This window comes from Pleurodeles waltl, chromosome 2_2 (genome assembly GCF_031143425.1).
Source record: "Pleurodeles waltl isolate 20211129_DDA chromosome 2_2, aPleWal1.hap1.20221129, whole genome shotgun sequence".
Taxonomy (NCBI): Eukaryota; Metazoa; Chordata; class Amphibia; order Caudata; family Salamandridae; genus Pleurodeles; species Pleurodeles waltl.
The window spans coordinates 661,733,737-661,755,921 of record NC_090439.1 but is presented as its reverse complement, the minus strand read 5'-3'; positions in this window follow the sequence as shown (position 1 = coordinate 661,755,921).

The window sequence follows — 22,185 nt, the reverse complement described above, 5'->3', positions numbered from 1 at the left end:
CATCATTTGTTTATGCAGATCATCTCCTGTTGCTTCAAAAGGAGGTGCAGGTCCTTTTGTTAAAATGTGCAGTGGAGTTGGTTCCGGAGCAGGAGAAGGCTCAGGAATGTTATTCAAGGTATTTTCTGATTCCCAAGAAGGACGATCCTGGATCTGAAGATTTTGAATTGGTTCCTCAAACAGGAGAAGTTCAAAATGCTGACCCTAGCACAGTTGCTGCTTGCGTTGCACAAGGAAAACTGGATGGTGTCTGTCGACTTGCAGGATGCTTTTTTTCATATCCCCATTCTGAAGTCGCACAGGAAGTATCTCTGGTTTGTGATAGGGTCGCAACACTACCAGTTTGCGGTCCTTCCTTTTGGTCTTACTTCCGCACCTCGAGTCTTCAAGAAGGTGATGGCAGTGATTGCAGCGGACCTCAGAAGGAAGGTAATATCTGTGGGGGTCATTCCGACCCCGGCGGGTGGCGGAAGCACCCGCCTGGCGGGAACCGCCAAAAGACCGTACCGTGGTCAAATGACCGCAGCGGTCATTCTGACTTTCCCGCTGGGCCGGCGGGCGACCGCCAGAAGGCCGCTTGCCGGCCCAGCTGGAAAGCCCCTTTAACAATGAAGCCGGCTCCGAATGGAGCCGGCGGAGTTGAAGGGGTGCGACGGGTGCAGTGGCACCCGTCTCGATTTTCAGTGTCTGCAAAGCAGACACTGAAAATCTTTATGGGGCCCTGTTAGGGGGGGCCTGCACTGCCCATGCCTGTGGCATGGGCAGTGCAAGGGCCCCACGACACCCGTTCCCGCCATCCTGTTCCTGGCGGTAAGAACCGCCAGGAACAGGATGGCGGGAAGGGGGTCGGAATCCCCATGGCGGCGCTGCTTGCAGGGCCGCCATGGAGGATTCCTTTGGCCAGGGGAAAACCAGCGGGAAACCGCTGGTTTCCCTTATCTGACCGCGGCTTTACCGCCGCGGTCAGAATTGGCCAGGAAGCACCGCCAGCCTGTTGGCGGTGCTTCCGTGGTCGTTGGTGGGTCAGAATGACCCCCTGTATTCCCTAACCTGGACGATTGGCTGATCAAAGCTGGGTCGCCAGAGCTCGTGCTGCATCACTTGCAAGTGACAACCCAGTTGTTGTTCAACCTGGGCTTTACAGTAAATATGCCCAAATCTCACCTGGAGATCTCTCAACGCCTCCTGTTCATAGGGGCAGTACTGGACACAACATTTAATCGGGCCTACCCTCCTCCTCAGAGGACTCAGGACATTCAGGCGTTGATTCCAATGTTTCAGAATGGAGCAGCTCTTCCAGTCCTCAAGGTCCTACGTCTGCTCTGTCTGTTCAATTCCTGCATTCTGTTGGTCACTCATGCACGTTGGCACATGAGGGCTCTCCAGTGGTGCCTCAGACAGGCAGTGGTTTCAACACAGAGGGAATCTCGAGGAGTCAATATTGGTATCCAGAGATGCTGCAGCGGATCTACGATGGTGGGCTGTGGATGCAACCTTTCCAAAGGAAGGCTGTTTTCTCTACCACCACTTGTGGCCACGGTCATAACAGATGCTTCCACTCTAGGGTGAGAAACTCATCTGGAGGACCTGGAGGTCAAAGGTCATTGGTCTCCAGTAGAACAGATGTTTCACATCAATCTGTTAGAATTGCGGGCCTTCCTCCTGTCCCTTCGCGGTCAGTCAGTTCAGGTCTTGACGGACAACACTACCGCAATGTGGTACATCAACAAGCAGGAAGGAGTAGGGTCATATCTTCTCTGCAGAGAGGCTCTGTGGCTCTTGTCCTGGGCGCAGGACCATCAGATTTGCGTAGTAGCAAACTATCTGGCCGATGTTCTCAATGTACGTGCGTACAGTCTCAGTCGGCATTTCTCGGCCGCTCACGAGTGGTGTCTTTATCCGTACCTGGTTCTTCACACCTTCCGGATGTGGGGATTTCCACAGATAGAGCTGTTTGCCACTCAGGAGAACGTGCACTGCCCGTCATTCTGCATTCTCCAGTATCAGGTGCAGGGGGCGTTGGAGGACTTGTTTCAGATGTCTTGGTCTGACCAGTTGCTTTACGCGTTTCCCCCCATACCCTCGATTCCTCAGATTCTGAGGAAGATTCACTAAGATGGGGCTCAAGTCATTTTAATAGCCCCGGATTGGCCAAGAAGTGAGACCTTCTCCAACTCTCACTGTGATCTCCGTTGCATCTCCTTTACAGGGTAGACCTCCTCTCACAGTCGCAGGGGCAGGTTCTACACCCCCACCTCCAGAGCCTGCACCTACATGCCTGGAGTTTGAACAGGGCAATCTGAGTTCCTTTTCTCTCCCTCCAGAAGTGGTGGATGTTATCTTATCGGCCAGGCGACACTCCACCAGGACTGTCTATGCCGGCAGATGGGCAAAATGCGTTGCTTGGTGCGGAGAGAGACAAATTGATCCCTTGAAGACCCGTTTGTCTGATATTTAGCTTTTTGCGCTTTCCTTGGCACAGAAGGGCATGCAGTTTCGACAGGGAAGGGCTATTTGTCAGCGCTGTCGTCCTTTCTTTGACTTCCTGATCAGCCTTCCTTATTTAAGTCCCCTATAGTTATTAGGTTCCTGAAAGGTTTGACTAACAAGTGTCCTCCCACTCCGTTTGTCATGCCTCAGTGGGATTTGAATTTGGTTCTGACTTTTTTAATGGGTTAACCGTTTGAGCATATGCATTCTTGCCCCTTGAGACTTTTAGTTTTAAAAACAGTTTTCCTAACTGCTATCATGTCAGCTAGACGTGTGAGAGAGCTTCAGGCTCTTAGTGTGAAACCTCCTTTTAAAACCTTTCATGCTGACAAGGTGGTGCTGAGAATCAGGGCGGCTTTCCTTCCTAAAGTAGTCACTCCCTTTCATATGGGCCAGTCTATAACACTCTCATCCTTGTACCCTCCTCCTCATCCATCAAAGGAGGAGGAAAGACTTCATCGCTTGGATCCAAGAAGGGCTCTGAGTTTCTCTTCAGTGAGAGGACAAGAGACTTTCGATGGATATGTGGGCAAGATGAAGGGCAAGGCCTTCCACAAGAGAACCCTTTCCAGGTGGGTCATTCTTTTCAGAAAGATTTGTTATTTACTTGCAATGAAGATTCCTCCTGAGGGTATTAGGGCCCATTCGACCAGGGCTAAGTCTGACACTTTGGCCTTGGCTAGAGGTGTTCCAGTTGCTGAAATTTGTAAGGCCGCAACTTGGGCACACTTTTGCGAAGCATTATTGCTTAAATTCGGAAGTTAGGAGTGATGGGCATTTTGCGCGTTCTTTTTTGCAGGATTTCTTGGTTGGACCAGTCAGGCACTCAGCTCCGAGTGCGGGACTGCTTTGGGATTCTATTCATAAGTTGAGGAATCCACAGGTAGTTGTATCCATCAGAAGAACAAGTCACTTACCTTCGGTAACGCTTTTTCTGGTGGATACAGTAGCTACCTGTGGATTCCTCCCAGTCCCACCCACCCCTCGTTGCCTGTCCGGTCACACCAAGACTTCTTTTTATACAGATTGTATGTATGTTTTGGTGTTTTTATATAAACTGTTATTGGGGTTTATATTTGTATTTGCATTGGTATGTATTTTGCATGTGAGGTCGGTATTCACCTGTTCGCCTCGAAGGCACGTAAAAAATTGTGAAACTAACGTCAGGCGCAGTCGAGTGCGGAGCCGTGCAATTGTGACGTCCTCGTCGACGTGAGAGCTAGGAAGAAAATTTCCGTTGAATGCTGGCGCCTTCAGAGAATTCATAAGGTGAGGAATCCACAGGTAGCTATTGTATCCACTAGAAAAAGCGTTACAGAAGGTAAGTAACTTGTTCTCACAGGCCCTGCGCACCTCTAGTGCACTTTACCAGGGTCTTACTAGTAAATCAGATATGCCAATCATGGAAAAGCCAATTACACATACAATTTACACTAGGAGCACTTGCACCTTAGCACTGGTCAGCAGTGGTAAAGTGCCCAGGGTACCAAAACCAGGAAAAGCAAAGTCCAGCACACAGTCACAACATAGAAAGCAGAGGCAAAAAAGACAGGGGAGACCACGCCAAGGATGCCAGAACTAACAACTGGGACCAGGTTGGGCCCAGTAAAGAGTTTACCTTCTCACACAGTCCAGTTTAACGTGAGGAGACTCAGCTGGAGCTTCGTGTTGGCAAGAACTGTGATGAAATCATTGTCAAACTGAAGAGCAGGTCACCGTTGGAGCTTTGTGTTGGAGGGAGGCATGTGCAGTTGTTACTAACACAAAGAACAGGTTGTTGTCAGAGCTCCGTGTTGGCAAGGGACGCAGGCGGTTGTATATGGTTGAAAGGATCCCAGAACTTCTGTATTTTCACCTGGAATGCAGTTTTACAGTTTGCAAGTTGGAGGAGTACACTCTGACACCATACAAGGATCCAGGTGCTGGCAAAGCACTTCTTGGGGGTCAGAACTCACTCCCGCGTAGGCCAGCAGCGGGGCTCAGGCAGGTTGAGTTCATTCTGCTCAGCTGGATAGTTGCAGGAAAGGCCTCTGGAATCGTTTTGTGTTCCTGTAGCTCAAACAGAATGTCAGACAACTGACCCTGGAGTCACTTCTGACTTCTCGAGTTCAAGGCTAGCAGGTCCTGCCTTCTTTCTTCAGACAGCAGGGCAGTACTTTTTAATCTTTCACAGGTCCAGGAGATTTCTGATGACAGGTTCTAGGGTGTCCCTTTTATACCCAGTACCAGCCTGTGTGTGAGGGTTCCTCTCCATCTACCACTAAACTGGTTCTGGTCAATTCTTCCCCTTTCCTCTGGGTCTGGCTCCAAAATGTCTAGGGTAACAAAGGCAAGGGTAGGTTTGGGGTAAGGCTCCTATGAATGTGCTTTAGGCAAAGGCCTTTGAAGTATAATCAGGGCAGGGCACAACTCCTCCCCAGCCATCCTATCAGGAAGACCCACTTTCTCTACACCCTGGCCCCTTTTGTCCCCTGTCTGGAAGGAATACACACCACGCCGTAGAGGAGCCATTAACAGTCATGCAGCCGTAGACACTGGAAGAAAGGCACATTTACTTTAGGCAGAAGAAGCATTTTCAGTATAGTAACATAAAGTCTGACTTTACCATTAAAGAGGATTTTAAGTAGAAGATGTATTTCTCTATCTGCTCCCAAACTGGAGTTATCACTTATTAAGTGTAATAGGGTAGCCCAGTGTCAGTCGACAGGAGATTTAGCTTTGCTCCAGTAAAAAGTAACTTTGAGAGCTTTCCCTGCCAGGACAGGTAAAACGTATCCTGCCTTTTAAATATCATGCACTCTTAGCGTTTAGGGCCTACCTTAGCGGCAACTTATAGGTACTTGTTATTTGTACTTCATCAATGAAAGATAAATAATTTCTGAGAAAGTGAAAAGGGATATAAGAAATTGAGTAAATATTTGGATTTTTCATAAAATTTAGGAAAATTAGGAAACACAAATCTCACTTGGATTATGGAAACTAATGACTGGCAGATGTTTATCTTAGTGTGGAAGAGCTGGTTATTTTTTGAATGAAAGATGTGTAGTACCAGGCATTCTGTACCAAACTTGAGTGGTTTTAAACTACTTTTGAATTTTAACTTTCCTAACACTTCTGTCACTAATGAGATCCTCACATTTAATAGTGTGGTAATAAGCAGACTTTATTGCTTCAATTTGGAGAGCCCATATTTAGATTCAATATTTTCAAGTACTCCTTTATGGCATTAGGAGCCTTGAACAATCATACTGAAGTGCAGATCCACCCAGCAGACAAGGGTACAGGACTTGGTATCTAAAACAATTGTGATAACAACAAAGAAGTGTATACTCAGTTGTACAGAACTAATTGTAATATAAAACTGACAACCCAACGGATCATCTCTTCTAATCTTTGACTTCTTGCTAGCTGGCTTTCACAAAAGAATAATATGTTCTCATTAACCATTACATTATTTTTGTTCACAAAGTACACAAAAACCATAAGCAATTGCCTAGCAGACCAGTTGTATCCGGATGCCAGTCTATTTTAGAACTACTTGCAACATACCTTGATTACTTTAAAAATTAATTTGTGGATGACTCGGAGTGTTACAACAAAGATACCACCAACATGACTCCCACCATATAATATTGCCTTATTGACCCTAATATTCATCTTCTGTTTACCTTAAACCTGTTTTTCAAAAATTGTTACTTCACTTATGTGAAACAGCTTTTACTGAGATAACATCCCTATGCCATACCTATGGAATTTATTGCTTTGTGCTAATTTAGCGCTAAGAAAGAATGTCATCCTTTTTAAAAAAGATCTAACTTAGACATATGCAATGGATCCTATCATTGTGACAAATGTACTATTTTTCATGAAACCCTTTTTATCAAATAAATAGCAACATGGTGAGTTTTACTCTAGACAGGTACAAATGTCACTCTGGATGCAGTTCATTAAAAGCACATTGAGCTTAGTCTTAATCTCAAATACCCCTTAAAGCACTTATAAATAAAATCAGTTGGCCTCATCATTCTCTGTATGGAGGGAAAACTTCCCACTAAACTATATATCAAACCATCTGTCAGAATCACCTTACTGAAACCTAAAAGGAATGTTTCTAGGTTCCTATGATACATTGTATTCTATTGCATTTCTTTATATTAGACAAAATTGTTCCCAGAAAGATAATTAGTTCCCAGTGATTTAACCACCCTGAAAAAATATGGCACACAAGGTTTATCTCAAGAATCTGGATAACAGAATAAAGAAATATGCTTTGCACTCTAAAAGAGAGACAATTGTAGAGAAATCTCAAAATCACATCCAAGTGTACTTTAGGTCTGACCACTTTCTAACCATATTCTGATAAAATAGAAAGATTCATCACTATTACCTGGCATCGGTGGACGCCAGAAGCTGTATCTAGTCAAAAGTTATCTCCTTCAATGGATGGTCTTTGCAAAGTTAAGTTGTATTTTTTCTCTTGATTCTAAGATAAAGCTTGCCACTTTTTGCATTCATTCCTTGTACAGGAATAATATAACAACACTGAAGCAAGAGAAAGAGTGAAATGCATGCTATAGTAAAAACCGAGAGCAGACATTTCCCTTGATGTTCAGACAAGGAGATTAAGGCAGACAACAGGAACAAAAGACATAACAGATGTGGGAGCAAAACCATACAACAAGATTTAGTCACCCTAAAAATGTACCTTATTCGGTTCTCCAACTATTAGAGGATCGGAGACTCTGTTGAGTCTAACTTTCATGAGTCAATGTATCCCCATGTTGGATCACCCCTTCAAATTCAATAATCAAAGTAATGCGGTTTAGTAAGTAACAGATCCACTCCAATGATTGAGTTTTAGCTCAATTAAAAGTGAAAGGGTTTTATTACAAATGTTCAAGAATAAGTGGTACAAAGTCAATGTCATGAAGGCTTTCAAATGCAAAGTTACACAGAGAATGCAAAATCAGAAGATTATTTTGAACCCCAAATGAGCAGCAGTATTAGAAAGAAACGGACAGCATTCCTAGTAGAACAGGAAAGTCTTCAAAAATCTCTGGCTCTCCCCTAAAATCAAGGAGTTCTTGGATAGTAAATTAGGAAAAACTGCTAAATCGCTGTGGTGTGATCAAAGTATTTTTTCTTCAACACATCAGTGCACAAGAAAAATAAGCATCATTACCTTAACACATAAGCACCATCTCAGTCTTAGGAAACAATTATTCAGCACCTTCTATGCTAATGTCATCCAGAGATGTTCTAATTAATATGAAACATTGACAATAGGACTTTCTCTTGATAAAAGGATCGAGTATAAAAATAAACAGTTTGTAAAAAATTTTGCAATCTTATATCCACACAACGGCAAGTTCAAAACCACAGCAGTGGAAATAACCATTATGTTGCCACCTCTATTGTGTGCTCTGTAAAGCCTGTGGGGAGAGGATGTATGCGGGAGGGGAGCAGCAGTGAGTGACAGAGATGGCAACCTTTTTGTCTAAAATGGCATTGTTCATAGGAAATGCAGCTTAACTAAAACACATAAATAACTTGCTACAATCGTTAACTGCTTGTAGACACATTCCTTGATTTCGCCCATCTTTGGACCGTTTTCTCTTTAACAATTTCTCTTTATTCTTGTATGTGTGACCTTTAATCAAAAACCCAGAACATTTTTAACAAAAGAAACAATATAATTGCACAAATCATTATAATTATTACTAGACTTAGTATTAACTGCAAAGCCCTTCCCTTAAATTATCAATCCATTCGCCAAATTTACTAAACTCTTTCCTTATCTCATGAAGCAAGGCTCCTACAGCTTTCCATATCCCATGCTGCTCTAAAGATTGAGGTTTGTGAGAAATATTAGTCAAATCCGAGAATGTCAGGAATGAAGCTATAGCATCTCTTAACTCTTAGTACTTTGCAAATGTTGCCTTCCTTCTCAAAAGAATATATAATGCTAGGGGGTTCTCTATAGCCATACCCCTAATAGCCATTAATTCTGAACTTGTTTAAGTTAGTACTCCCACTGTACTCAAAGCAAGTCTATCTACCAAGGCAGATAAGCGTTTAATTTCCACATCATTTATTGCCTCTTCTATAGGAGGATTAATAGCATATAACCTATATAAGACAATTTGTTCAAATCCTCATTTCACTCTTTTCAAACCAACTTCATCATCAGTTTCACTTACATGATAAACTCTAGGAAATACTAAGGCAAGATAGCAAGGTTCAACCCAGTTTCATGGAAAATTAAAATGAACAGTCCTAACACACACATCATAAATTTGTTCAAAATCGTCTCTCCAATAATTAAATAACCACCACTTATAACATTGTTCCTTCCACATTCACCAGCTCCCACAAATTCAGCCTTACCACCTTTCACATACACATTTGATATCACCTTTCCTGCTTCATTCTCAATCTAGAATGCATAATCACATAAACATTTCATATCTCCTTTCCTGCTCCATTCTCATTTCAAAATGTACTTTTGACATTCTAACTTCTTCTTGTTCCTTAATTTGCTATCTTAAAGCCTACCATACATATTTCACATCTCCAAACACATTTCACATCTCCTTGCCTACACCCTTCTCAATCTAGATTGTATATTTGAGAGTCTAAATTCTTTCTGTTCCTTAATTTACTCTATTAAAGCCTCTACATCGCTCCACTCCCTCACAATTATTGTATTCTCTAATAAATTAATGTTCTTCCTTACTCAAACTACATCCATATCCCTGTTTAATAGATTGTTTCATGCTTAATTTGTGCAATCATTTTCAAAAATTAACCACACTTATTATTAGATCCTTTATTTTCCAGCAACACATTGAAATTGGATAAGTAAGGAGACAAAAATCACTATTGATTACTAATAAACACTATGCAGGACAAACAATGTGATATTGGAAGCTGTATAGCCTCCTCATCTGCAGAAGGAGGAAGGAAGGTGCAAATAAACCAGTTTCTACTCTAATTATGCCTGTATTCTTGTAACATTTTAGTGTAAATATTATCCTGAAATCCTCTAACTAGAATTTCCATATGAATAAATACATTATGTGTCACTTCATTATTTACTGGAGTTAATTCAACTTGTGTGGAAACATATCCTACCGGAGATAGTATGTACAACAACAGGCCAATTGGGACTAATAATGTTATCAATAAAATACCTAAACTAAAGAATTTATAGCATTTGCTGTACTCCGTTTTCTGTTGAAACTGTAAGGCTCGGAAGATATTCAGAAATTCAAAAGTTAACTAAAGTTTTCTTTAAAAGAATGATAAGGTTCTTTTTGTCTTTTTATTTATTTCAAATTAATAATCAAAACAACATTTCAAAATAATCTTTTTTTCTCAAGATGCTTTCATTTCACGTTCTTAGTAATTTTCTTTTCATTGAACCCTCATAAATCTCGACGGCACAATTCACTTTGTACTACTTTTTTCCTCTGGGGGTTTTGTACTTCAATTCTCAACTGCAGCTCTTTGTTGGCTGGATCAGAGACTACTTCTTGTTGCCACGCATGCCTTTGACTTGACATGGCTCTTCATCAGAACTCACACTTTCATCAATCTGAACTTTCATGACTTCACTTACTTCACCATTTTCAAAGTTTTTTACTAGTTCAAAATATTTCACCAAGATTTCCATCACCCCACCTTAGGATCCACCCTGTCAACTTGAGCTTGACTCTGTGACTCAATCATTGTTTTCACCACTTCTTCATCTACTGCCTTCACTCTGTTTGTGTAAGTGACGTGGGTCCATTGCAGAATTCCTGCACACTTCAGCACAGTGTTAGTCGTCAATTTCACTTAATAGGTTCCACTCTAGAACTCCTCCAAATTGTTTTTTCTGATGTGCTTCTGGACTACTATCCAATCTCCTGGGTTCATTTTGTGGCAGAATGCCTTTCATTGCTTCTGTTGCCCCATTCAACTGATGGGAGACAGATTTCACCATGTTAGCCAGACCTTTGCAGCAATCTAGCACAATATCATCAGTTATTAAAACGAATGGAGCTGAAGGAATGTAAGCCAATCTCATTGCTCTGCCCATGATCACCTTAGGAGGTGAAAAACTAGTCGTTTTGCTAGGGATACTCATCAAAACTAAAGTGAGTGCATCAGGCTGCTTTAAACCAGTTGAAGCACAGATGTTTGCCAATTTGTTCTTTAAAGTTTCATTCAGCCTTTCAACCACTCTATAAGACTGAGGACAATATTTACTTTGAATGCAGTACAAATTATTTTCAAAACCTCACTTCTAATGTGTGAGCCATCATCAGTCTCAATAGAAGTTGGTACTCCAAATCTAGGTATTAATTCCCTCAACAAGAGCTTAGCAGCTCTAAGGCTATCTGATCGTTGAGTAGGGTAGGCCTCCACCTATTTAGAAAACAAGCAGGCAATGACTAAGATATATTGTAAGCCACTAGTAATTGGCATCTCAACAAAGTCTGCCTGGAGCCTCGTAAATAGGCCTTCCAATTTGCCAATAAGATTCATCACAGTCCATGTTTTCTATCCCTGATTATTTCTCTAACATATCAGGCATATGAAGCATAAGCTTTCATATGCAATATTTCTAAAATTTGGATTTTCCCAATATTTTCCAAATATACAGACTATCAAATGCCTTCCTAAGTGTGTCTGGTTGTGGAACTATCTTGCAACTGGATATAACAGAACATCAGGAAGAATGTACTTGTTTTCAAAACTTTCCTAGCCAGGCCGTCACGGATAGTGGCAGAAATTTGCCAAAAGTCAACAAGCAGTACTGTCTGGAGATTGTCACAAGACCATGTACATGCAGGAAGATAGGTTGCACAGAGGATGCCTTTTTAATGGTCATTGTTCTTACAGAATGTTCTTGAAAAAGTAAACCCATCAAAGTCATCATATGCTGCTTCATTTATGACACATATAAAACAAATACATGAAAAAATCACATATGCAATATGTTCCAAATGTAAATATAGACAACAATAGCAATTGTCTTATTGAATCAGCAAGCCAAATGCCCACTTCAGGTTGTTTTTGTAGTGCAAATAACTTACATAAAAATAGATGAAAACACATATTAGATTTGAGGAGTGATTACAGCCTTTTCACAGTCCCACAAGTATATTTGTAATAATATTTTGCTAAGAGATGGTCTGAAGGATCCAGCCTCTATAATGTATTATAGGTACATCAGCACTGGAGGATAAATAATTTCTGAGAACTTTAAAAGTGATAAAACAGGTTGAGTAATTATTTGGGTTTTATGAAACTGAGGAATAGTTGAAATCACAAATTTCACTTAGTATATGGAAACTAACAACTAACAGATGTTTAGCCTAGTGTGGAAGAGCTGGTTCTTTACCAGATGAAAGACGTGTGGTACCATGGATTCTGTACCAAATGTGACTGGTTTTAAACTACTTTTGAATTTTAATTATCCCCTCAAACCTGACACTAATTAAATCCTCACTTTTAAGAGTCTGGTATTAAACAAACTTGATTGTTTAGCAATGGATAGCCCATATTAGATCCAATGTTTTCATGGACTGTTTTTATGGCATTATGAACCGTGAACAAGTACACTGAAATTTAGATTGACCAAGTTGAGAAAGGGCTTTTTATCCAAAACCTGGGTGGCACGAAGAAGTATGTAGTCAATTGAACAACACTAGCACTTTCCAATTAAAAGGCCTGCCCAACAAGTCCACAGGACTTGAGTCACACAGAATAATCTGATGTTTGTTCTTCATCTTTCTTGTTCTTGACTGGGACATCTTCTATAACCTGATTAACATTTTGTTTATTACTTATCCCTACAACTTGGACTTCTCTTCCATAGAGGGGTAGGTTTGGGAGTTCCACAGAACAAACCATAGAAAGAGTAGCTACCATATTAGCCATTGAGCCAACCATGTTATAAGTAACACTTGGGGGGATGGGTTCTAATACGATTTATGGCTAGGTATGGGTGCGTAGAGATGAAAATATGTGATAGTAACTCATAATTCTTTGCCTTTTGTAAGTTACTACTCCACTCCCAAGACCCCTGATGTAAATGGATTTTTTTTCCTAATTATTATTATTATGAATGTTATTAAAAATTACAGTTAATGTGATCATATACATTGAAAATATTTATAATAGTAATTATGATTATATTAAGTACACCAACTAAAATTTAGAAATTGTTTAATTAATTTATTTTCCAAAGCTGGTGGTGAATGACTGTGCAGCATCATGAGGAAGACTGAAATAAGGGCATCCTGTCCACTTGATCTCCAGTGTATATTTCATTTATGGTCAAATGTCCAACATGGAGTTACCCTGACAAGCCTACAGGACTACTCATCATGAAAAAACATTATTAGAGGCAGCTCAAGTAAGGCATCACACTCCATTGTTAGACATTGCTAGAAATGTGGTTCCCCATGTATTTTACCACAGAAAGTGCAGTAGTCTGTTCACTATGAAGAGAGATTTACAGACTATCAAGCAAAAAACTGAAGCAAGTGTCAACGATGATGCTGAAACAAGTGAGTTCACGAGTAATCGCTTAAACAGAAGAACATCATTCAAGTAAACATGTATGCTGAAGAATGTATAGTTTGTGGAAAGTTAAAATGCCATAAGGGAACATCAACGCATGAGAACTTAATGAAGGCCACGGAGCTTAGGGTTGACAAAAGGCTTCAAAAGCGTACAACCATTAATTGTGATTTAAAAACCTTAGCAGTTTGTAGTAAGAACAAAGTGGCTGCAGAAGCCCATTACCATGCATCTTGTTATAGGAAATATACAAGGGTTAAAGCAAAGGAGCAAGATTATGCATCTAGCATTCACACTGATGATCACTACAAAAATATGAGAGATGAAGCATGTTATAATCCTTTTTCAATGCATTAGAACAGTGATTATTCCTTACAAATAGCTAATACGTGTAACGACTCTCACTGGAAGGCTTGAAACCCTCATGACATTCAGAGGAACACAGGGAATAGACTAATCAACCAAGAAGCATATGTGGAGAATATTGGACTGCGAGTTTGATGACAGCCTCCACATATTCCCAGACAGCCAGGGAAAATTATTGTCACAATGTGATCGCGTCATGCTACAGGGTTAATACAAACTTGACATCAACACTATGGTCATATCATCTATCTGACATTGATAAAGATTAATTTTCACGGCCTGATTACCTTAAAAGTTCCTATTAGGACTTCTGACTGGAGATCCGGAAAACACAAAGCGTCCAAAAGGGTCTCCTCACTCATGTAATCATTCAGTCAGGACATTATATATGCAGCCACAAATTTCCAGCACACCCCCCCAAGCAATTGTTGCTCCCTTTCACCCTAAAAACACTGACAGGCAATGTTTAAATCATTTGCACTCTAAACAGACTTGGTCATGGAATTTTATGCTCACAACTGTAAGAAAATTATACCGCTTTGTGTCTGCAGAAACTTGCTCCTACCTTAAATGAGCAAATTGTTCTTCCAGCTGACATTCAGCCTCATGTCTTCACTAACTTAGCATGGGATAACTTTGACTCTTAGGTTTTGATAGGCTGAAAGAGACTCTTACTGGTAAGGGGACAACTCATTGAGTCAGCTGTATAGCTGTGAAGCCCAAGTTGTTTAAGCACAACTGTTTAAACCTCCTCTCCCAGGCATTGAGAAACAAAAGCAATTTGGTACAGGATTTGGAAGGAAAACCATCTCAAAGTTTTCATTTGTTATATGATAGTTTGCAGGATGAACATTTGCCATGTTTGGTGCATAAATGTGCACAGTTGGTGAGGCTCTTGCCAGAATATCAGCAGCACACTCTTTTGAAGTGTCCTTACAGCCGAAATGTGAGGCACTCTTTTAGGGCTATGAGGTCTAGAAAAACCATCCCAATAGACCTTATAATCTGTCCTGCAACAGAGCAATGAAATCATGGGGAGACCATCCTCCCAAGAATTCTAACACATGTTCTTTGTTTTCCCTCTCAATACCATAACCACAGTAGGCCTGTGCGAGGTTCCCTTTTGGCTGGTAAAAGAAACTGCCTGAAACCTGAACCCCAAGTCCTCTTTTCCCCCTTTGCCCCTTACCTTTAGTGGCACCCCCGCTCAAAAGAAAGGGCGCAATAAAAAAGAATGTGGGTAGCACTCCTGAAAAACACAAGCTGCATAATTTTGTGCGTCCTAGCACCCCTGTAATAATGCACCCCAACACCCCTTATGACACTGCTCTCCCAATCCCCCCCCACTACCACTACCACCACCCCCACCACACCTGAGAGTGGAGGGGGCATAAAAATGATGGGGTCCATCAGCAAAATCACATACTTTGTAATCACCCCATTTGTGTGCAAGGGGGTGGATTCTGCTTGTTTACCAGCATTGGCTTCGATGCCCTGTGCTCCCTCTCCTCCACCCACTGTTATTCACTAGCCTGCACCCCTCAATCTCTGGCACTGCTCTTCCTCTGTGACTCCACCCACTCTTGCTCTCTCTCCTCTAAGTCCCACCAACCCCCCTGTTATCCTCCTAGGCTCCACCTACTCCCCCTCTGTCTGCACCTCTCCTAGCCTATCCTTCTTGCTCCACCTGCCCCCCTGTGCTCTCTCTATTTCCACCCTCTGACAAAGCCTGGACCTATCCTTGCTCTCTCTGCACGTGTGAAAACACACCCTTACCAACCACTTTGCAATCCACCATTTACAACTCCACCCATGATCTATACACACACAGACATACTACTTACTAATTGACCAGCCATCTCCAACTTATCTCTGCTATGCCGCCATCAGTCATCTTGAGCCGAGCCTGGGATTTGAACCCTGGTTGTCTGGGAGCTTACCCCCGGCCCACATTGGCCTCCATATCTGTAGCTTGTCAAATCTTCCCTATATCATGGCTATGAAGTGTCCTGTGCAGTGGAAGCCATAAGCAATGACACCAAGACATTTATTTGGCTGATAAGATCTGTGGCACAATCAAAACCCATCAAGGAGCTATAACTTAGTGGCAAGGTCTAGTGCCCCTGGTACAGTAGGCTACCCCTGTACAGGGCTTCAAATCAAGCCAGCGCCTGTAAAGTTCTTTTAGGTGTAAAAAAATACACCATTTGATTGTTTTTTTTTATAAAGATTTTTATTGTATTTTGAAAACAAAAAGGAAAATACACAACGAACATACAATACAGCAATACCTGAGAAACACCAATTTCAATACCCTAGCGCTCTCAACACGATGTAACATCTGCCACCTTTTCTCATTCGTTCTGTGGACCCGGGGACCTGGGAGGCCTACGGCCTCTCTGCAGTGTGAGTTAAGTTTTAGGTTTCTAAAGGTTTGAAGGATTCTGGAAATTGTGGCTCCGTCATTATGACATTAGAGTAACTGACCGACCCTCCTGATGCCATTTCCACGGGAGATCAGAGTCTTTTTCCCCTTTATTGTGGCCAATGTTCGATCTCCCCCACACACAGAGCAAGGACTTCGGCTATCGCTGCCCCATGGACATTGGGTGATTTTGTTCGGGGGTGTGTGGAGCTTCCTGTCCTCTTAGCTTAATCAGCCAGCCAGCAGACCCACCCATCTCCCCCATATTCTATTATATTTTTCAGGACACCCTCTCGCTTCATACACCAGTCTTTCGCATCCTGTGCACCAATCCACTCCTCGTCTCCACTTATTAAGGGTCGGCGCTTTTACGGCCTTCCAATCCGACATAATGTCCCTTTTTGCCACCAAGCAAGCTATTCCCAAGAACGTGCGACTCGATCTATTTAGCCCTGTCTCCCCCAGAGCCCCCAGTAAAAGTGGTATTGGGGATACCTCCACCCTAGACTGCAGTACCTCGGAAACTTCCTTTATAACCGTCCTCCAGTACAACTCTATAACTGGGCAGGCCCAGACCATGTGGAAGAAATCAGCTCCTGGCTGAGAGCACCGGGGGCACTCATCTGTGGGCCGAAGACTTGCCCGGTGGAGCCTCTTGGGGGTAAGATAAGCTGCGTGTAGGTAAAGGGATTGTAAAAACTGAAACCGTGTGGATATAGCTAATGTTCGGGGAGCCATTAGTGCCTCTCTCCAGTCCAAATCCTCCATGGGACCAACCCATACCTCCCATTTCCGGCGAAGTTCCTCAAGGGGAGGGGATGCGTTATCGAGGATAGATCGGTATTTTTGGGATGTTCCCCCTTTATTTAAGTGCCCTATCATGATCGTAGCCTCAAGCGGGCTATACTCTGGGATGCTGTCTCCTGGTCGCACGTGTACCCTTAGGGCATGTCTGAGCTGTAGATATTTGTGAAACTGGGTGTTGTGAAGAGAGTATGTTTTCTGAAGTTCCTCATATGATCGAATGTGCGAGTTGCCCCAGACGTCGCCTAGCGTAGTTATCCCAATATTGTCCCAGCTCCGGAAGCCCTCCAGGGTGGAGACCTCCCCCAGCCATTTCCCCCACCAAAGAGGTGTCTGGAGAGTTAGGCGATTCCACCACCCCGTGGCTCTCTGTGCAGTACGCCATCCCGTGAGGACCAGCTTGGTCACCTCTGGGGTGGATTTTAGAATCCCGCCTCCCTACAGGGCGTTGAAAACCCCATTGTAACCCATCTCCTGAAGTTCCAGTCTGAACGCGGGATCAGTCCAACCCCCCGTTAGCCAGTCATTAATCACGAGTAGGCGCATAGCTAGGTAGTAAAAATAAATGTTGGACATCCCCAGTCCCCCTTCATAGACGTTTCTTTGACACGTAACTAGAGCCAGCTTGGGGCGTGAGCCGTGCTACAGAAATTGGCGTGCCGTAGTCTCGACCTCGTTGAACCATTTCCGAGGGATTAGGTGCGGAAAGTTTTGTAGCTGGTATAGGAATCTGGGGAGTACCATCATTTTGTATAGGGCTATTCTCCCCAGCGTGTTAAGTGGTAGATTTCGCCAACGTTGAAGGTCTCTCCTGGAGTTTTTAAGGAGCGGTGTGATATTCAGCTCCCAAGCTAGCTCTGGGAGCAGAGCTATGTGGACGCCCAGATATTTAAAACAATTGCGGCGGATTGGGATGTTTTCCTGCCAGTTAACACAGTCTCTCGAGGGGTGTAGTGGGATCAGTAGGGATTTGTTGGCGTTTAGGGTAAGCCCTGAGGCTTGCAAGAAGAGCTCTAGGAGTTCCAGGACCCACGAGCCGCTCATTGCCGGGTTGGAGAGGTAAAGGAGGAGGTCATCAGCATACAATGCCACTCTGTCCTCTGGTCCCGCCGGCCATGCCCAGCCTGATATCAGTGGGTCTTCTCTCAGTAATTTTGCCAGGGGCTCTACTGCCAGGGCGAAGAGTAGCAGTGATAGGGGGCAACCCTGGCGGGTCCCGTGACGGATAGGGAATGGATCGGATGTCACCCCATTCACCTGAATACGGGCTGTCGAGTCAGAATAAAGTAGTTTTACTAGGTTTCGGAATTTAGGTCCAAAACCGTTTTTCTTTAAAACGTGCTCTAAATACGTCCAGTCCACAGTGTCAAAGGCTTTTTCAAAGTCTATTAGCAGGAGAGCAAGGGGGGACTTGGACAAGGTGTCGCGTCGAGCTAGGGCATTATGTAACCTCCTAATGCAATGTCTGGTGCTGCGTGAGGGCATGAAGCCGCACTGGTCTGGATGTATCAGCGAGGGGAGCACTACCCTTAGCCTAGTGGCCAACAATGTCGAGAGCACTTTAATCTCCGCGTTTAGCAGGGAGATGGGTCTGTAGGCTGAACGGTCGGGCGCTGGTGGGCTAGTCTTCGGAATCACCACTATTGTGGCTTGGTCTATTTCTGTGGGGAAACGTCCTTTTTCTGTTGCTTCGTTAAACATGGCGAGCAGGTGGGGACCTAGGATGTCCCCGCATTTGTTGTAGAGCTCGGCTGGAAAGCCATCCGGCCCAGGAGTTTTGCCCGATGCTAGCCCGGACATGGCCGTTGTTATTTCGGCCAAGGTTATGGGTTCCTCCAGGATCTCTGTGGCAGCCTGCGGGATTTTAGGGAGGGTTATGTCGTCCAGTAGGGGAGTTTCCCTTTCAATTTGCGGGCGAGGGCGCTCAGCGTATAGTTGGGTGTAGTATGAGGCAAAGCTCATAGCAATTTCCCGAGGGGTCTTCGCGATTGAGCCTGTCTCATCCGCAACCTCTGGGACAACTCTGTCGGCTAGCGGTCGTGAGGCCAACCAATGCAGGAGTTTGCCATTTTTATCGCACCATCCGTACACGCGAGCCGCCGATGCCCTCCATGTGTGTTTCGCGGCCTCAAACACCAGCTGTCTTATTTCTTCCCTAATCACCGCTAAACACCTCAGGGCAGATGCTGATGCCACGGTAGTCTCTGACTGCTCCAGGGCTAGGGCTTTGGCTTCGAGGGTTGTCACTTGTAAATCTCGTGCCCGCTCGCGAGTGCACACACAGTACCTGGCATAGCCTCTGAGTGTGGCTTTACAAGCCGCCCAAACTATGCCCGGGGATTGTACGGATCCCAGATTTTGCGTAAAGTACTGGGTGAGGTGGTCTCTTATATCGAGAGTGAATTCGTTATTCTGTAAGTACCATGCATTCATGCGCCATATGGGACGCTGATTTGGGGCTATGTCTCCTATTCGGACTCGGACCGGAGAGTGATCCGAGACTCCCCGGGACAATATCTCAGCGCCAGTGACTCTAGGGACGTCCAGGGCAGGCATGAGCATAAGATCAATTCTTGCCTGAGAATGATGAGCCGCTGAGGTGTGTGTGTACTGTTGTGCTTTGGGGTGCCATGTCCTCCATACGTCACATAGGGCTAGACTTGCTACCCAACCATTTAATTTGGCTGCTCTCCCTACTCGGGTGGATGAGATAGGTCCGGCCACGTCTACTTTAGGATCCAGGACCGAATTGAAGTCCCCTCCAATAAGTGTGAGCCCCTGTGGGAGGCCTATAATCGTCCGGCGGAGAGTTGATAAGAAGGTGTCAAAGCCAGTTGGGGGACCGTATACACATACGAAGTTTAACGGTGACCCGTGTAGCATACCGGTCACTGTTACAAATCTTCACTGTGGGTCTGATTGTGTGGCTGTAATCACTATGGACAGTGAGTGATGGAATAAGATGGCCACCCCTCTGGAGCCTCTCGAGAAACCTGCGTGGAAAGCTTTGTCAAACCCTCCCCGTGCTAGGACAGGGCATTTGGTTCCCAATAGGTGGGTTTCCTGCAAGAGGACCACTGATGGGGCATACCTGCGCAGGGTGTTGAACACTGCTGATCTTTTGATTTTATCTAGGAGGCCATTAACATTCCAAGAGAGAATCTGTGTCAATGCGGGGACCGTATGTGCCATAGTTGCGTTATAGGAATTCGGGGACCTGACCACGGGGCCAGAGATAGGCACCTTGAGTGGAAAGGATCTGTGCGGCGGGTGTGTGTATTGCTGTAGTAACTTATCACAACCATATCACTAAGCCCTAACGTGAGCTCTAAACTCCCCAACTCCCCCCCACCCCATACTTCTACCTGTGAAGCATCTGTTGCCCTACTGCCCAATGGGGCCAACACAGCCGTACAGACTGCCATCGATTGGAGTGGTGGACCCCTCCTGTATGTCGGATCAATTGCAGTTGATTAATGAGAAACCCCCTGTCCGTAATAAAGTTGTTGGGGTGCTTATCATGGTGTCGTCGTGGACGTGCAGCGCACCACTCATGTGGACGCCATCTAGATCTGTTAGTGCGGTCCATTGCAGAAGGAGCTCAGCACACGAAGACTAGAGTCAACCAAGTTCAGGAGACTGGCTCAGACGGTCCACTCGTTGCTCTTCTTTCGAGGTCTGTTCTCCAGGTTGAACCGTTGGTCCCTCCCCCGGCGAGGGGGCCAGGGTCGGATCGTTATCCTCGACCGTTTGGGCGTAGGAGTTCTTCGGCCTCCCTCTTCTGGATCTGGTGCGTTTCCGACCTCTCCGCTCGATCGGTTGCGTGCTCGGGCGTGCCCTCCGGAGGCTTCCAGATGAATCAATTGGACCCCTTCGGTTCCCGATGCCCTCTTCCGTCAGCCAGTCCCACGCCTCCTCAGGTGACTCGAAGAAGTGTGCTTTGCCGGCAAGGATTACTTTCAGGCGCGCTGGGAAGAGGAGCATGTAGGAGAGCTGCATCGCTCTCAGCTTTTGTTTCACCTGTTCATACGACCGGCGTTTGGTTTGGACCTCCCGAGTGTAGTCTGGGAAGACCAACATTTTTTGATTGTCCCAGAGGAGGTCAGGGGAGCGCCTGGCTTCTCTGAAGATCGCATCACGGTCTTTAAAGTTAAGGAAGCGTGCTATCATGGGCCGCCCGGGGCCGCCCGGGGGGGGCCGTGGGGCCAGGGCTCTATGCGCTCTTTCAATCGCGAACCAAGGTGAGAGAGTGTTCTCCGGTATCCAGGATTTAATCCAATTTTCTAGAAACTCAGTAGCTTTGCCATCTTCCGCTCCCTCCGGTACGCCCATGAAGCGTAGGTTGTTGCGCCTGGAGCAGTTCTCTGCGTCTTCCGCTCTGCGGTGGAGTTCGCCGGTCCTAGTCTGCAGCTGAGCCACCTTGGTTCTAAGGTCGGCCAAGTCATCTTCTGTCTGTGAGACACGGTTCTCCACCTCCGTAATGCAGCCCACCGCATTTCTAAGGTCTGGCCTTACGAGGCCCATCTCCTCCCTCACCTCACCAATCTTGGTTTCCACTGCCCGTTGCGATGTTTGAATTGCGAGAAGGATAGCACTGACCCCGTCTGCAGTCTGTTCATTAAGTGGAGCGTCCCCTCCGGTTCTGGGGACCGTTGGTGTGGTAAATTGGTCGATCCTCTGCTGGGATGGCTGCGCCTGCTTGGCGGCTCTATCTTTACCCATGTTGTCCGAGGGGCCAAGGAAGTGCAGATGTGATCTGGTGGGAGCGGTGCGTAACTACGATACGGGTCGTGTGTCTCTTGTCCGGGCGGGCTGCCACCCCGGTGAGGGGGTTCTTGCCAGGCGCAGAACAGAGGTTGGCCACCAGGTCTTTCACTGGGATCACTTGTCCCCCACGTGGTGTGTCCTAGGAGTTAAGGCTTGTCGGAGTGTTCTGGGGCAGGAGTCCCACATCAGGCGAGCCCAATTGTTGTCGTGGCGCACTCTTGGTGAGTCTATGGTGCTTGGTGCCCCCGCAGGCGCGGGACCGCGTCGACCCAGGGCCGTCCCCGGGCCAGCATCCCCTGGGGCCAAGACTCCGCGGACCCCGGGCGGGGGGGGGATGCTCACGAAGTTGTTTTTCTACTGGTTCGACATCCACCCAGGTGCAGGCTCCAGGATTATGGCACACGGATCCACCCGAGTCAGGCCCTTGTCTCTACTCCCTCCTCTGTTCTTGCTCCCGTGCCGGAGCAGGTGCGTTTTCGCCGTTTCACATTTTAGGGGGGGAGTCAGCGGATGGGGCGGGGAAGGGGACACCCCCTCGGGTTGCTGCGAAGGTCCAGCAGGCCCCAGGTTCCGGGTCGCAGGCCCAATCGACCCCTTCTTAGTGGTGTGTGATAATAGCTCTCGGGGCCCAGAGGGTGCGGGGCAGCCCCGGTCGGTCCCCGGCGGTCGGGGTTGGTACGCCGCTCGTCAGGCTGCCTCGGCCGGAGGGCGGTTCCTGCCCTGGTGCGGCCCGGTCCCCCGATCGGCTCTTCTCCCCA